Below are 18,477 nucleotides of genomic sequence, written 5' to 3'. Positions count from 1 at the left end.
TTGTGAAATTAACTAATTATTATAAAAACATCTAGTTAATTAGCAAATTTTCTTAATACAACAGTAGTAAAAGAAAATTCCCATTTCGCCTTAGTAAGTTTTCACTTTTTCTCACCTGTATTTCACAGTTGGGCGAAATGGGAACATGGGTGGACTATTTCTAGGAAAATATATACCCTTGTCTTTCTTTGAAACATTTTTTTTTCAAAAATTATTTTAGCCCTTGTCATTTTTTTTTATAATTTACTTTTTTGATTTCCAAAAACCTCTAAGCTATTTTTTGTACACATGGAGAGGCGGCAGAAAAAAATCCTAGATTTTCCCTTCGATTGGACAGGCCACTTGTGTAGCTTTCATACACGGTAGGTCTAAATTCTTCCAATATGTGAATGTAATTTAGTGATAATTATAAAAACATTAAAACCTTGAAAATGTGTCAAACACATGCAGCATGAATCTCTTAAATATTCATTATTTTATCTCTAAATAAAGTATATTTATTACAATGTAATAAATTAAGTGCATGTGCGTTTTTTGTAAACAAAGAGCTCGTCTTTGGCGGGAACGATTGCTCGAAAAACTCTACGCCCCGCCCTTTGGCGTTTCCATATCAAAATGTATATATGAGAAATAATTTTTTTTTAAAAAGATTTTGTTAGGCTTACCGGATTTACTCTGACTTTATGTACTTTTTTCGTCCATATGGTCTGGAGATTGTCATTGACATATTTTGAATTCGCAAGTGCAATATTCTCCTAAAACAAAGGCCGCAAATATAACGATTTTCGATCCCGATGTAAATTATACCACCTGACAAAAAATTAAATTAATGCCACAATAAAGAAATGAAAGCATGCATCTAAAAAGCTAGCTTTAACTTTAAATAAAGTGAATTGGAGGTCAAAATTTTATACAATTTTCATACCTTTCAAGCTGCTTATATATACAAATAGGAGTGGATCTAAAAAAAAAAACTGGGGCAGCGTTTGGAAGTCGGGAGGATGACAGGCACTATAAATACCAGATGTTATCTGAATGTAAGATCTCTGTTAATTTGGCTGCATAGTAACAAAATTCCAACAAGCATTGTCGTTTCATCAAAAAAAAAAAAAAAAAAAAACTAGGAGACTTATTGTTCACAGAACAATAAGAGGTCTTTCCACCTTTTGAATTTCAATTTCATTTAATATTTATCTATTTAAAATTAAATTTCATAAAAAAGAAACCAGGAATGGCTTAAAAGAAGAAAAAAAAATGAAAAATGATTTTTTTTTTTTAGGTGACCTTGACCTTTGACCTTCAAGTCATATTCAAGGTCAAAGGTCAAGGGTCACATTGTAATTAACCCCATGTCTCTATGACTTATAGTTTTAAAGTTATAAGGTTTAATAGTAAGCACAAAAGCATTTAAGGGCAGTAACTCATTCAAGGAGTCACCAGATCCTTTTGCACTTGAACGTAAAAGTTTTGCCTAAAGTCCAATAAGACATTAGAGAAGGTTTCATGTCTTTGCGGTTTACAGTTTTGAAGCAATAGCAATAAAAAAAAATTTCGCACATGGGGCAATAACTTTTAATAGGTTCAATCTTAAGGGACGAGAATGAAATCTATGACACAGTTTTAAGAGTACATATTAATGATGCATAGACATTAAGCATATGTTGAAAGACAAAAGAGATATAAAAAGAGCTAAATTTCTCAGTTTTGGAATGACCTTGACCTTTGACCTTTAAATGAATTTTAAGCTCAATATTCAATGAATCTTATGCAGTTGGGTTCATGTCTCTACACTATCTCGTTTTGAAAATTTTTAATTATTTGTAAAATTCAAAGACTTTCAGGGGCAATAACTCATTAAAGAAGTCATCGAAGAGTTTAGCAATGAATAGATTCCAGAATCCTCTCAATTAGTCGAAGACTTTAGTGAAGGTTTCATATCTGTACGGTTTACAGTTTCGAAGTAGTCGCGATAACAAGGTTTTCCGCACAAAGGGCGATAACTTTTAATAGGGTGAATCTTACGGAATACGAATTGAATCTTTAAAATAGTTTTAAGAGTACATATTAATGATGCTAAGACAGTTTGTATAAGTTAAGAGACAAAAAAGATATAAAAAGAGCTTAATTTCTCAATTTTGGAATGACTTTGACCTTTGACCTTTACATGAATTTTAAGCGCAAAGCTCAATGAATCTTATGCAGTTGGTCTCATGTCTCTACACTTTCTCATTTTGAAAATTTTTCATTATTTGTGAAATTCAAAGACTTTCAGGGGCAATTACTCAATGAAGAAGTCACGGAAGACTTTCGCAATGAATAGACTCCAGAATCCTCTCAATTAGTCGAAGACTTTAGTGAAGGTTTCATATTTGTACGGTTAACGATTTCGAAGTAGTAGCGATAACAATGTTTTCCGCACAAAGGGCGATAACTTTTAATAGCGTCAATCTTACGGAATACAAATTAAATCTTTAAAATAGTTTTAAGAGTTCATATTATTGATGCTAAGACAGTGTGTATATGTTAAGAGACAAAAAAGATATAAAAAGAGCTTAATTTCTCAATTTTGGAATGACCTTGACCCTTGACCTTTACATGAATTTTAAGCTCAAAGCTCAATGAATCTTATGCAGTTGGTCTCATGTCTCTACACCTTCTCGTTTTGAAAATAAATTTTTAATTATTTGTAAAATTCAAAGACTTTCAGGGGCAATAACTCATTGAAGAAGTCATCGAAGACTTTCACAATGAATAGATTCCAGAATCCTCTCAATTAGTCAAAGACTTTAGTAAAGGTTTCATATTTGTACGGTTTACGGTTTCGAAGTAGTAGCGATAACAAGGTTTTCCGCACAAAGGGCGATAACTTTTAATAGGGTCAATCTTACGGAATACGAATTGAATCTTTAAAAATAGTTTTAAGAGTTCATATTATTGATGCTAAGACAGTGTGTATATGTTAAGAGACAAAAAAGATATAAAAAGAGCTTAATTTCTCAATTTTGGAATGACCTTGACCCTTGACCTTTACATGAATTTTAAGCTCAAAGCTCAATGAATCTTATGCAGTTGGTCTCATGTCTCTATCACTTCGTTTTGAAAATTTTTTATTATTTCTAAAATTCAAAAAGTTTCAGGGGCAATAACTCATTGAAGGGGTCACCGAATACTTTCGCAATGAATAGATTCCAGAGTCCTCTTAATTAGTCGAAGACTTTAGTGAAGGTTTCATATGTCTACGGTTTACGGTTTCGAAGGAGTAGCGATAACAAGCATTTCTTGTGAAAGGGGCAATAACTTTAAAAGGGGTCAAAGATCAAACATCAAACAGAAAGGTGGAAAGACCTAATAATAATAATAAACAGAAGAAAATCAATAGGTCTTTCCACAGAAAGGTGGAAAGACCTAATAATAAGAAACAGAAGAAAATCAATAGGTCTTTCCACAGAAAGGTGGAAAGACCTAAAAAAACAATCAAATTTAGAGTCTATGGGGGAAGATATTTAAATTCGGTGCATGCAGGAGAATCCTGAGAGAGAATTTCCTTTTCAAAACTTTTCTTTTATTTAAAATAGAGTTAAACTACCACAAAAAAATCTGCACTTATATATATTCATAGCTTCACTGAAAGCATCAGAGATTGGTATCCGAATCGGATGGACGGAAGGTTCCATAAATGGGCCCCAGCTGCTCTCCTCGGTTCTTCGTTCTCACAGACATACATGAACGACAAGTCAGCATCATTCTGTTATCAGCTGTGGAGCCACGGTGTGCAATGACCCTAGGGTTTACCGTCCTTGGGGCGGATTGTAGTTACACTTGTACATGTGTGACATAAATGGTGGTGGTGGGAAGGGTGTGTGTGTGGGTGGGGGGGGGGTATCCTTGTTTATGCTTGACGGAGAGATAATCGAAAAATTAAAGTTATATCACAGGCACCGGTACCTGACGTTACTTATTTTTTTCTTATAGAATAATTTTTCAAGGGATGCATATTGTCATGGTAAGTCTAAATGCAGATTCAGCAATTTAGAATATTGCCCATGCCGAGAAAACGATGAAGAATACACTTTTTAATTTAACGTTTAAATGACTCATGCAGTATGAATTAAGATATATGTACATGTACTTGTAATTAGAAATTGGTTTATTAAAGCAAATTTTTCACATCGAGGCTCAACTCAAGCAAGTGATCAAAAGTTATATTTACACAAAAGCTGCAAGCAAACTCAAGCTATTTTGTTCAGAATCAACTTCCTCTAAGGCTGAGAGCAAGTTGTATAGTTGATTTATCTTTAATGTTGTAATCTGAGAGTTTTCTGCCTGGTTTTAGCTGACGTCCTTCGAAAAGAAAGCGTACAACTTCGAATGAATATTTAAATTCAGTATCCCAATTCTCGTATAATGTTTCCGTCGTATCATTCTGTAAAAGAAACAGAAATTATATTACTAATTCCTATACATATTAATTAGATGTATAATACATGTATATACCAGGTATATATGAATTTATTTCCTACCTAGGAAATAAATTCGTTATCCAGGTCCAATCAAGGGTGTACGGGGATTTACCCCGGGTTTTATTCCATACACCCTTCGGCCTGCGGCCTCAGGGTGTATGGAATAAAACCTGGGGTAAATCCACGTACACCCTTGATTGAACCTGGATAACTAATAATATCTATTTTCTTTTTATCATATGCGCATGTACACTTTAATTTATAGCTTGTTTACATGTCCAGCTGAATGTAAACAATTCAAGGCGCAAAGGCATGCAAATGGGGGGGGGGGGGGTCTAGGACCCCTGCCTGATTTTCCAAGTCTATAAACGAATTTCACATTTCACGAATTTCGGAGTAACGCTCATTTTCTCCACTTTATCCTTTGTAAGTTATGCGCCCGAATCAAGAGATTCGGGACGTATATTGTCTTTGTCCTGTCTCTCTGTCTGCCTGTTTGTCTGTCAGTTGTCAACTTTAACCCTCGCCATAACATTTCAACTGTGAGAGATAGCGACTTCATACTTGGTATTCATAATCCACTAATTAAGCACTTTCAATTGACACCAAGGTCAATGACCTTGTGAACTGGACCTATAAATAAAAAATACCTTTTTCGAACTTTTGCCAACCATAGGAGATAGAGTCTTTAAATTTGGTATGCATACTCCGATATTGAGGCTCTTTCAAATAACGCCAAGGCCAATGACCTTGTGACCTTGACTGTAACCTACATGTATATGCTAAAATACCTTTTCCGATGTTTCGCCATAACTTTTGAACCCTAGGAGATAAAGACTTCGTATTTGGTATGCATACTCCACTAATTAGGTGCTTTCAAATATCACCAAGGACAATGATTGTGTGACCTTGACTTTGACCTATATGCTAAAAATTGTTTTTCAAACTTTTTTGCTGCCGGGCGCATAGTGTTTCACAAACACATCTTGTTTTAAATTCCAAACGTTATAGGACAATTTCGATCTGTACCTGTTTTGCCATGCAGAGTATGGGGCAACATGAAAAAATAATGAGTATATTTATATATCTTATTTCTAAGATACTGACCCATAAAGTTGGTAAGGGAAAGGTAAGGCAAAAGGGAATAACTTTTGTAAATGTGAAAGTCCTCTATTAAAGTAGCAAATCTTACATTGGAATGTCCCGTTTTAAAACATGGACCTCTGAAGAGTTGGTTAAAATACTTAACCCCCAGAATTAATTGTTAATGGGAAGTCTTTAATCTGTTAATGTAACGATATATAAGCTTAACCCAAATCCTCTGCACTCTGCTATGATTTTTGTGTTTTTGCTTAATTGTATTGGCCACTTTCCGTTCTTTGCATGTTGAAAAATGGGAAGGAGTTCCCCTTGTTGACATGTATACATGTAGGAGGAATTTCTGGAGTCGCCTTGGACAGAACAGTGCATTGCTGTATAGGCTTAGTTGCATGTATTATTACAAATATATATCACATTTGTATAAAGGCCTGAATAAAAATAATATTCAAAGCAATAATAGTTTGGGTTTTTTTACACTAAATACATCAGATCTGTATTTACTTAAAAGGAGCTTTTACCACTGACAGTCCTTGTTATATTTTTTGTAAAAAAAAAAAAAAAAAAAAAAAAAAAAAAAACAACACTCACCGGTTTGACTATGATTGTATCCATTCTACCATCTTCATGTAGGGTCTTGAGGAACACTGTTATTGACATTTTGACAACTATAACACTTGACCGGGAAGTCTAAAATTAAAAGTTTAGTCTCAAACATTAACCTTGTAAGCACCAATGTTTACAAAAATAACATATTTTATAAATGCAAGTATTTCTAATTATAATCGGTGCCAAAGACTCCATGCAGTGAATTTTTCTGATTATCTTTTGTTTGGGCTTGGTGTAAGATGCTGTGGATGGAATCTATACATTATTGCAGCCACAAATTCACGTTGTCACCCCCCCCCCCCCTAAAAATTTGTTTTCCTGCAATGGCATATATAGATAAAGAAAATTTAAAGCATATCAAAATCGATCCATGAGTACCTGTTCCGATCCACTTCAAAAAATGTCTTAACACCTTGTTGATCTTCTTTCCGGTAAAAACCGAGCAGTTATAAATTTTACTACTGGTTAACAGTACTCACCAAATTTCTCTTTAACAGTCAAGTGTCAATTACACATGTAAGTGACCGCCCTAGGACAAAAGAAAATCAGTAGACCGACACACGGGTGGATCTAAAATCCAACACTAACTAGACTGTATGCACGTTTCTGTCGGTATCATGTACAGTGTACAACAAAGCAGTCGATGACCATAAATTTTTTAAACACGCAAAAAATAAAGTGAAAATAAAATCTCATAGATTTTCTTGAATTCTGACTCGTATGTTACCGTTTCCTCGTCTTATAGACTCTATAACAACAAAAAAATGTGTCCAAAATAAAAGATTTAATCATGTTTTGTCTAGATCTATTGATACTAACATCGGCCAGAATTCGCCTTTATCTTGTAGGCGAAAGCCTGACCACTTCTATAAAAAGAATATAATACAACATGAACAAGCAACCCCCCCCACACATTTTTTCCTTTTTTTCTCATAAACAATCTGGGATCGACTCACCTTTAATTTCTTTCTTTATTCTGTAAGTATGCACTAAATGCTATCAATTATAAAAAAAAAACTCTTTTGTTTGTATGAGCTGTTTTTAATCAAAAAGGCCGAAAACGAAAGTAGAAGCCAAGGATATCGTATTTATGACGTCAGTAGTACTTGCATTGACGTCAAGATCATGAGGAACATGTAAGTAAAACAAACATGAATCCTTATATCCATTAAGTTTTTAATGATCATTATGTAAATGAACGTTTGCATCGCAATGGACCCGATTGTGTCTTATGTTCTAAAGGTTTATACGTATACGAACGTACTTTTTTTAACGCTATCTTAATGACTCTTTCCTCGTCATCTTAAGAAATCCGAAGCAGTGGAAAACTGATAGAATGCCGGGATTGTGGGCGGATGGAGTGTTGGGAGGAACATGACTCCTTGGATCCCCTTTCCCCATAAATGTACAAAGTTTTATATAAATTTCATTAACATTAATGTCAACAGCCCCTCCTCCCAAAAAAACGTTTAGCTACAGCAGCATCTCTTTTTTATATCAAATACAGGCGCGGATCCAATATATATATATATATATATATATATATATATATATTTTTTTTTTACCGGGTTCATTTTTTTTTCTTTCAATGTATGGTTACCCCTATTCTGGGGCAAGATTAATAAACAAGATGCACAGAATTTTTTCAGTCAAATAACAAAATTACAAAACAGAAAACTACAAAGGCTACTGTTAGGATTCTATGGGTTTCTCCCACAGGTACTTGTGTCGGAAATAAAATTAATATTTAACCCATGATATAATAGTAACTTTTGGAAAGTGTGAATTCAACTATATGTTGAATGAGAAAATAAAAACAAAATTGTAATACAACTTATGTACATGTGGTTGGAGAGTGAATTAGCTGGGACATTTTATTCCTATTAATCACTTTTGATAACTCTTTGAACGCGAGAAGTAATCAAGTAATCGGAGTTGAAAGACAGTTGTCCCACATTTAAGTCCATTTTTTTATTTGAATTTTTGTATTAGTTTTAAATCTACAGGCATTCTTGATTAATTTGTAAAACGACTGATCAATAACCGTCCGTTCTAATTTTAGGAAATATTTGAAAATGACACTGTTACACATCTTCATTTTGATATTTTTGGGACTTCTAAGGTAAGCTCATACATTTACGTATAGTACCACTACCAGGCAGGCTGAGGCAGCGTACCTTGTACGTAACGTATTTAAACTATTTAACTTCTTGTAAATGTAAGTGTAGCGCGGGTAAAGAAGGGTATAAGTCTTGGAAGCTGTTTTACGTAAAGTATTTATGAATCTGTTAATTCTGTTTTATCAAATTTATCTACTTATTTATACCATTCGTTTAAAAAAAGCACTCTCAAACTACATCAGAATAGATCATATATGTTCAGTGCATTGGATTATAAAAAAAATATTTGCTGTATTGCTATAAAGATTTGAATTTAACTTAGAATGGAGGAATAAAGGAAAAAAATGAAAAAAATAATTGGTGATGTATCAAAAATTTTATATTTAAGCAATTTCAGCGTATTTTTCTTGAATTATTATCTTATTTATCTTTCAACATGTCAGTAGGAAAGAATACATTTTTTTAAACTTGGTCTTTTCAGAGAAACGGAATCCAAATGCACTAAACAATCGGAGTGCACATTCAAGTAAGTTATCCGAATTACTACAAGCATTGTTCATCCCCCGACCCTTCAGCTTTAAATTTCCTTAGGACAATCATTTGTGAGTTTCATTAACTATGGCATTTAGAGGGTTTGGTTAGCTGATTGACAAATTTATACTCTTTAGTTGTTAAAACACCTATAACCAGTAGACTAAGAAAGTATTTCTACCTGAAATTAAACAAAAATTGAATATGTTGCAAGCCCCCCCCCCCCCCCCTTTTTCCTCAGAGTACATTGGCTCTGTGCTCATGCTATACATGTAGAAGTGATCGATGAACAATTAAGCCTAGAATGTAGCCTTTAATGCTGGTTAGCCCAGTCACCCACAATTCAATGGCGAGATACCTCAGCACATTGTGTGTCCTGTCTAAGGTTCCAGGTTCTGATCCTAGTACATGTAGTAGGTGATATGTCGATTTCTTCATCTTTGGTTCTGTAGGTGATGTCTTACTCTCTGAAGCATATTTGGGGTATACGAAAAGATATGTCAAGTTTATTGCTAGAAACATATATATGCATACATGTTTTTATCTACTTCAAATTTTAAAGCACGCTTCAATCATTTATTATATAAATTCTGGCGAATTTGAAATACAGTCCCTGGTTTAATTTCGTTTGTTTTGATTTATATTTTTCTGCAAGAGTACATGTGCTTTGTCTTAATGTTTTTATAACGTCCCTATGAAAAGTATGCCTTGCTCAAAGTTGTTCTCATCATCGCTTTACAGTAAAATGAAAAGAGACATCCTCATAACTGGTGGGGCATTGCTGGGATTTGCGTTAGTAGTTGGCCTCTGTACTTACATTGTATACAGACTGCTAAAAAATACTCCGGCGCCCAGTTTGGAAAGTAAATTTTATTCAACTTATTACACGTAATCTTATTTCACCTGAGCTGGGAGCTCTAGTGAGCTCTCTTGATCACCTGCTGTTTGTCGTCCCATCGTCCGTCTGTAAACTTTTTAACATTATTTTTCAACTTCTTTCTAACAACCACGTGGGCAATTTTATACAATGTAAAATTGGTACAAAGCATCCTTTTGTGTTGTTAAAACAAAGGGCTATTCTACCCCTCTGGCTACGCCGATGTACTCCCTAAAGGGGAAATATTAAAGAAAAGACAAAAATAGGATGGGGTCATTAAAAATACCACTTGACCAGAAATGGTGAAATTAAATAAGTTAAAGCTTCCTGGGACTTTCTAACTTTAAAATGTTTAATACCCCCCCCCCCCCAGTTGGGACTTATGTGGAAGCTTCATGTGTAAGTGTTGATTCTATGTTGTTCAAAATTTCAAAAAATGACCTCTGGTATAGGTTGGGCCTCATTAGGGAATCGAAGCTAAACACCGAACTGTATAGGAAAAATCTTTTAAAATATATATTTCTTCTCAAGAACAAGAGGGACAGAAAAAGTAAAAATTATGTGGAAGTATCCTGGGGTAGTGTAGATTTTCTATAGTTCAAACCATTACCCCCTGGGGTTAGATTGGGGCCACACCAAGAAATTGAATTTTCACATTGAAGTACATGGGATAAATCTTTAAATTCTTGTTTTGTTTGGATTATAAATTGATCACATCATGTTCTCTGGGGATTGAATAGACCCAAAATAGGGAATCAGAATATTCCAAGGGGACAAAATTAATCATGTGAGCGTAGTGGTCCAGTGGCCTCTTTAATCAACATTGAAATTAATGGATTTATTGATACGGAATTATCCACAAAATTTTGCATGGCAAATATAAAATCGAGAGATTTTCTTTTAAAAAAATGATTTATCATTATTTGATGGTCGTAATTATAAATTTTAGTCTTAGAGACTTACATGTACAAGAGTAATGTTTTCTTTTCAGAAGAGGGCACTCGAGTCTGAAGTTTCCATTTATTCAACGAGAAGGAAGATTTTTTTCAATAACGGTGTCAACATAACACAAATAAAGTACAATTTTGTCAATATATGCAAGACCATTTTTTTTTTAAATTAAATTATTTATTTGTTAAGCTGATTTTCCTTAAATTTGATATGGAGTAAAAGTATTGAAGATTACGTTGATAGAGAAACAATCAATCATTGAAATAAAATTGTCTTTGGTTCAATGGAAAACATGTATCTTCCCAGCATGATTAAGTGAAGAAATAAGTCAAAGGCACGCTACTCTTACAGTTGAAATGGTGAATTTGCTACACACGAGTTGCGCTGCATTTCGCAGTCGATATTAAAATGGTACACTACATGTACATGTACGTATCGTGTTTTCAACAAACAACTGTATAGTGCATACCAAGTAAACTTATTTTATAAGAATTCATACTCTGTTAAAGTACATGACTGTAAAACAGAACGTTGTGCTTTGATTGGTACACTGTATATCGGAGAGTATGAATTTTATCAAAGGCTATTGTAAACGCTTAAATTTTGGATTTTCATCTGTAATTCATGTGCTTCGTGAATATGTCATAGAAAAAAAAAATTATTAAAAACACGAGGGGAGGGTGACGGGAGGGGGGGGGGGGGATTGGGGTTCCAGTTTCCAAGCACCTGTGATTGCAGGTACATGTACAGGTATATAAAATAATTAAATTGGGAAAAAGTTAGTCTGATTAAATATTATTTAATTATTCACATTATATTTCTAGAATATTGAAAACATTTATTTACTAGCATTTTGATATTTCTTTCTTTTTTTCCCTTTTATTGTAAAGGAGGGGTGTGTGTGACGTTTTATTAAACAATTTTTACATAATCTTTTTTTTTTCTTTTTATATATTAAATTAAAGACTTTAAAAACTAATATATGAAATTAACACACCGTAGAACATTAAAGCCCCCAGTTTTCTGATACTCCCAATACACAGTTTTTATTCTCTTTATGAAAGAATAATTTTGCACGTTTTCAAATTGTTAATTCGGAGTAATAAGATTTTTAAGGGGAAAAATCATTGAGCTATTAATAAAGGAAAAAAAAAAGCTGAGCGAAACACCAGCTTTCAAGCGCGCAGATGCAGATTTCAAGAGATTGGGGAATTTCACCGTATTTTGATTCGCCATGTTTGTGATTTGACCTTTAGGAAGTTTCACGTGTGCGTGCAGCAGCAGAAACATTGAGGTTAGTGGTTTTATTCCATTTCGTTTCGTTAGTTTTATCGTGTTCTAAGAATGTTTACTACATTTCCGGAAAGTGAACTATGTACATGATAAGTAGTATTTATTGTAATCCTCAATTTGAATTTTGATTTATTTAGCTTTTGATAAGTAGGAAAGTGCAAAGCAACGAAAGAGGTAATACCCATATCAATATTTTTATTGTAGGAATTACATGAAAAAAATTAGGTGAAGTTTTCTCATTTTACGAGTAATACTAACAGCTTTTTTCAAGTAAAATGTCGATTAATTTGTTATCTTCAAGGGTTCTTTCGTGGATTCCATGTTTTAAGTTCCGATGTATATATATATAAATTTGTGACGTCATGTAAATACTTCCAGCTTTATTTTTTGTTAATGTGCTTTCAGCGAAGTTGTATGTATACATTTCCTTTGAGGAGCTTGGCTGTGCTCTGCAGTGTGTATATAATGGCTACTGTTGACGTAAGCTTGTTGCTTTTACGCTCTACAGTGTGCGATACAGTGCATCGATCTGCACATTTGTACTGATCTGTCGTTTAATTCTAGCACTACAGTACTCGGAATTTCAATAAGGTTAAAATTTTTAAACTTAGGGGAAGGGGGTTCATTAATTTTTCGTGCAGTCTTTTCATCTGTGGATATCAATACATGTATTAAGTTTACAACATCTTGTATACACTATACTTGTTAGACTCATAAATGTAACAGAACTTGTCCTTCCGTCTCAGTCTCGAACTCTTTCATCCATACATCTGTTCATCCAGTAAAGGCTCATTAAGCTCATCCGAAAAAAAAAATCATTACTTTACTCTAATTTAATCAGTGGTGGCCTCAGGGGAGAGGCGCCGGGTGCATCGCCTTTTTTTTTTTTTTTTTTTTGAGTATTGAAAGTTAATCTCCCTAGAAATAGTTTCTGGATCCATCATCCGCCCCCTACAAGATTGTCAATATATGTGTGTCTCCTCTGTTTCATGTATTCATTGAATAATGAGACCCCCGTCAAAAAAGAAAAGTAGCAGCCACAGTGATTGTACGGAGTAAATTAGACTCCTTTGATTTCAGAATGCATTTTCTAATTTATATTTTTTTTCAGAAATTAGAAACTGTTCTAAACATGCATGAAAAGTTCAACTACCTTTCGTAAAACTGCTTTTTTGTAACAAATTGGTAAATTTTAGATAATACCATGTCAATATTGCTTATAATAATAAAGGTGATATTATTGTAATAATTACATAGTCACCTGGGAGAGTACAATATACAGTGCAATATTCGTATTAATTACGATATGAAAATGATCTATGATATTTTTTATTTTTTGATATTATTATCTAACAGAAATGTAAATATTTAATAAGAAATAAAATTCTTATCTATGTCTTTTTATAATATTTGAAAATGTAAAGGCTTAATTAGATTGAATTGTTGTATTTCAGAAAAGATTCTCGTTTATATGAGCAGAGACAATTTCCGTAAGAAATGTCATTGATGCACATCTCCATCTTCATTCTGTCAGTGGTTCTTCGGTGAGTTCAATATCACTATCAAACTAAAGCAGATCCAGACTGATCTGCATGATATATGTACAAATGTTCCATTTCGATTATCAAGCAAAATTACTTTACAGTCAATCATTTTTTATCTTGTACATTTATTTCAGAGAATCCAGGGCTGAATGCGAGCGAGAAGAGGAATGCGAGTTCGAGTGAGTATAAATTGCAAAATTGACCAACCTTGTTTATGTAAATACTTGGACTTAAATGATGACTTGAACTTTTCTGTTATCAATTTCTGCCTACCTGGCGCAGTGGTTAGAGCTTCTATTCTAGAGTCGCAGAATAAGGAGTCAATACCTAATCCTATAGATGTCGCGGGTTCGATCCCACTGTGGGACGTGGAGGCCGATCCTTCGAATGAGACTGTATAAACAGAGGTCCCGTGTCTCAGTAGGTGATAGCACAAAAAAGATCCTTACCCGCTCAATGTCCCTGAGTGCCGACCAAAGGACAAAATTTTCAGCTCTCCACCGGCAATTGGTGGCGTCTCCATATGAGTGAAAAAAGTTCTCGAGAGGGACTTTAAACAACAATCAATCAATCAACAACTTCCTTTACTTATATCAATTTAATTAGATTGTTACTTATATGCAACAATATAACCGTATCACCTGCATACGGGGTTTATATCTTTGAGTTGATTCGATAGGCAAGAGGATGCTGTAGGTATAAACAGTTTCTAAAACGATATAGGTTATTGGCAAATAAGTTGATAAAAGAAAAATATGTTAGTTCGGTATTTTTTTTTAACTGGAGACAAGCAGTCGTGTCCTTATGTAAGTCAGGATTTCCTCTGATATTCTCAACTACATCAAAGAATGCAAATAACAATTAATAAACAATGATTATTTAGTGAACATGGCATTATGAATTGCAATAGCTCTGCTGGCATATTTTCCATGATGCGCCTTGCGGTAGCTACGGCTATGAATCTGCTTACAAAGCAATGGCTTTTCATTAATTACGCCATAGTCACTAATCGACGTTTTTCTCTTTTCACATAAGAGTTAGTGCTCGTGCAGTCTTACAACTCGTCACTCTGAAAATGTGACTATAAAAATTATTCAATAGCAACGAAGTTGTAAAACGTTGGCGAATAAAAATACCACAGGTAATCTCTTCGTTACAACTTAATATCTACGTTTTACTTATTTTTAGATAAAATGGTAAACAAATATATAATACTGAACAGGCACGTAGTAACAGGAGGCATACATATTTATAAACCAAGACCCAAGGGGGGGGGCATATGAAAATTTTCATGGAAAGGCTGCCCCCCCCCCCCCCCCGTTTTAAACTCAGTAAAGTGATCTAGGAAAATAAAATAATATACAAAATGAATGGAGATGAAAAGTTGACATTAAAAAAGTTGGCTTCAACATCCCTTGGAGTTTTAGCAATTTTCTTTTTTTCTTTCTTTGAAAACTTTTTCAAATAAGTGTAAAAAAATTAGGCTTGGAAAACCCCCCCCCCACACACACACACACTTCAAACTGCGATGAATGACACTGCTGAACACATTTAAAATTCCCCTTTTTATAACATTAAATCTCTACAAAACATTTATAATTTTGAATTGTTTTTGAGACAGTTTTGCAAAGTGTTTGTCAGTTTAGTATAATTATTGCTTTCGTCATTTATAATGCAGTGAAATTCATACATGCGTGCCACAGCTGTATAATGTAAAAAATTAATGAAGATAAACAAATGAATTAATAATAATTCGCGATTAAACAAATCTATATATTTTACCCCTGATGATTTGAAGATTTCTTGTTGCTTTGCTCCAAATGATATTTACTATGAAATGATATATTGTACTTTTTAGTTTAGAGTTCGTACCAGTACATTATTTACAGTATATCAATATTAAAAAAAAAATTATAAGTACCTTATCAATTAGGGCACTGTGTTTTAACATATATTCCTTTTAACATCATATTTTATTATCTTTATAATACGAGGGCCGTAAAAATTACGCGGACTTGTTTGAAAAAATATTCGACATAATCGGGCAAAATGTCACACATTTATAAAATAATCTTTGCTTATATGGTCTTCAAAATTTCATATCAAAATGTTGTAAATTGGTATCAATTTTTGATTTTTCAGGACATATCAAAGTCACGGAGTTCAAATTCTTAGAGTCACAGGCCTTATAAAAAATATGTTATTGAGTATTTTCTCAACATTTTCCCAAGAGTACCTGTACAGTTTGAGTTACCTTATCTACTCAACATGCAAACATTTTATCTTCATTGAAAAAATTAAACAAGTAAAGAATTTTTTTTTTAAAAACAAAAACTGCAGGTATTTATAAATAGTGTGATATTAGTGACTCTCAATCACTTTCTTTACAGTCCGGATAAAGTTTTCGTCGATAATCTTCTTCCCGTCCTCCCGTATATAGCCTTTTTACAGAGGTCTAACGGTTTAAAATTGTTTTTTTGTGGACGATGTCACGAATACTTTAGTTTACTACATGTTTTATTATCAGTATTTTTTATCTATGTTGGCGATTCTCGATCTTTAAAAAATTTAATAAAATGTGTGCGCCGTCAATTCAGGAAGAGGTCATTTTCACAGTCGTTTTCACGGTAATCGCATTTGTGAAAAATAACAATATTTCTGTTAGTACTTCAAATATTACGTCAGAAATCTAAATGCATAATAAAAGAACATTTTAAGATACATTTGAGAAACTTGTCGAAAATATCGCGAATTATAGAAAATAATGGGTTAAATTTTGGATTCCGCATACATTTGCTTTAAATTTTTTGTCGTGCTCCGTACCTCTCCATCAGCGATATAAACATACCGATAATTTTAGAGAATTTTTTTTAATTACAGAAATTTTGATCGTTTAACGCTTAATAAGATATTTCTATTAAATTTCATAACTTTCTCTGTTAATAGCACAGTCCGCGTAATTTTTGAACGGCCCTCGATTCAATGCATGCAATTTCAATAATGAAATTTGCATATTTTAACCCTCTGTAGGGTTTTCAACAGGCAGTGAGTAATCTAAAATGAAGCGTTATGGTACAACAATGGAATTTTTCCGCATTGCTTTTTAACATTGCGTCTAAATACTAGTAACCACTTGACTAGAAAATTGAAAGTTATGTGAGAGCCTTGTAATTACTTAATGAGATACAAAAGACAGCTTTACATGATGAAAATGTTTTCATTAAACTAGCATTTTGAATTTTTCACTCATATGGAGACGCAACCACTTGCAATTGGTTGTACAACTTTAGAAATCATTGACATTAAGCACCATTTTAAGTTATATTCTATAAACAAATGAAAAGGAAAAAAGGTTGTTTTCTAGACAAGAAACAGAGAATCCGTCAGTATTCCAGTGTTACGTCGTTTATCAGACAATGATGATCGTTTAACGCCAATAAGACATTCATCACTTCACTTTCTCTGTTATCAAGAAATATCGATTCAATGCATGCAGTCTTGTAGAGAAATGCAATTTCCCCCTCATTTTCGCAGTAAAAGTAATCTAAAATGAACCGTTGTGGTACAACAGTGGATTTTTTTCCGCATTGCCTCTTAACATTGCGTCTAAATACTAGTAACCACTTGACTAGAAAATTGAAAGTTATGTGAAAGCCTTATAATTACTTAATGAGATACAAAAGACACAGTTTTGCATAATAGAAATGTATTCATTTAAGTAACATTTTCAATTTTTCACTCATATGGAGACGCAACCACTTGCAAGTGGAGACCTGCAAATGTTATCCCATACTCGGCATTCAGGGGCATAAAGCTTTTCGTGTCAGCACCTACTGCGACACAAGACCTCAGTTTTAACGGTCTCATCCAAAGGACCGGTCTCTAGTTCCACAGTAGGATTTGAACTCGTGACGTAAGGATCAATTCCTTACTTCGCGACTCTAGACCAGAAGCTCTAACCGCTGTGCCACACGAGCGACTTAAATATGAATACATAAAAAAAATTTTCCTGTCCGATCAGTTATATTTGTATGGAAGCATCCCCGGTTTGTATTTATCCAGGCTTGCACACATTTGAAACAGAGAGGTTTACTTGGCCTCACTATAAAATCAATCTTTTATACGAAAATTCTTTGGAAAACGTCTGACAGGTAAAAATTTTGAATTTTTAATCCATATATGATTTCATCAAAACATTGCGCAGTATTTGAATACCCTCAGTTAGAGGACAAGCAAATAATTATGTCCCAACTAATAGGGGCTCAGGAGGATCAGTTACATGTACTTATATAAGAATTTCAATGCTGAACTGACTCCTGTTTTTCTCTAGCCAAAAAATTCAGGTGAGCCCAGTTACTCATTGACCTTTAGTTGGTTGTATACATTTTGAAGCAAATATTTGTAAGTAATCCAGTTAGTTAAGCTGGAATTATTATTCTTAAATTTTCTCTTTTATTTGCAGAAAACTTAAAAGGGATATTCTGATATTTTTTGGTGCTATACTTGGATTTGCCTTAGTGATGGGACTTTGTACTTATCTGGTCTACAAACTATACAAAATGAAATACACAGACGGTAAGATGTTTTAAAACATATTGTACCTTAACTAACGTCCTCATTTAAAAATGTCAAACATTAAAAGCCCATTTACATGCTTTACCTTTTATATGCTTTTCAAACTGTGTTGTGTAGAAAATTGGAATGATTTTGGATGTGATTGGTAAAAATGTATTGACTTCAATAATGCATTCGTTTCTTTCAGATGTCGTGATCATGTAAAATTTTGATCAGCCATTGTGTCCCCACCCTACCCCCGGGGGTCATGATTTGAAGAAACTTGAATTTACACTACCCCAGGATGCTTCCACATGAGTTTCATTTTTCCTGGTCCAATGGTTCGTGAGAAGAAGATTTTTAAAAGATGCCACTAATTTTTCACTAATTCATCATTATCTCCCCTTGGAGGAGGGCTTGACCCTTTATTTGGACAAATT

The 18,477-nt window shown here is 33.5% G+C and overlaps 2 long non-coding RNA genes across 6 annotated transcripts; one reads left to right on the top strand and one right to left on the bottom strand.

Moving 5' to 3' along the window:
* Nucleotides 1-4,070: 4,070 nt before the first annotated feature.
* Nucleotides 4,071-6,251, bottom strand: LOC134276862 (uncharacterized). The gene is made up of 2 exons (XR_009994133.1): nt 6,150-6,251; nt 4,071-4,423 (listed from the first exon to the last, which is right to left on the bottom strand). It is a non-coding gene; the product is annotated as an uncharacterized LOC134276862 (long non-coding RNA).
* A 5,577-nt stretch (nt 6,252-11,828) lies between these two features.
* LOC134276861 (uncharacterized) lies at nt 11,829-18,257 on the top strand. 5 transcript variants are annotated; one of them, XR_009994129.1, is made up of 5 exons: nt 11,829-11,944; nt 13,399-13,483; nt 13,618-13,662; nt 17,946-18,058; nt 18,246-18,257. It is a non-coding gene; the product is annotated as an uncharacterized LOC134276861 (long non-coding RNA). The 5 variants fall into 5 exon arrangements; XR_009994128.1 differs by having other exon boundaries at nt 11,833-11,940; nt 13,394-13,483; XR_009994130.1 differs by having other exon boundaries at nt 11,897-11,944; nt 13,394-13,483.
* The last annotated feature ends 220 nt before the right edge of the window (nt 18,258-18,477 follow it).

This window comes from Saccostrea cucullata, unplaced genomic scaffold (genome assembly GCF_032062105.1).
Source record: "Saccostrea cucullata isolate Sc308-1 unplaced genomic scaffold, CSIRO_AGI_Scuc_v1 ctg6371, whole genome shotgun sequence".
Taxonomy (NCBI): Eukaryota; Metazoa; Mollusca; class Bivalvia; order Ostreida; family Ostreidae; genus Saccostrea; species Saccostrea cuccullata.
The sequence above is the reverse complement of the archived record's forward strand: the minus strand, read 5'-3'. Positions and strand labels throughout refer to the sequence as shown.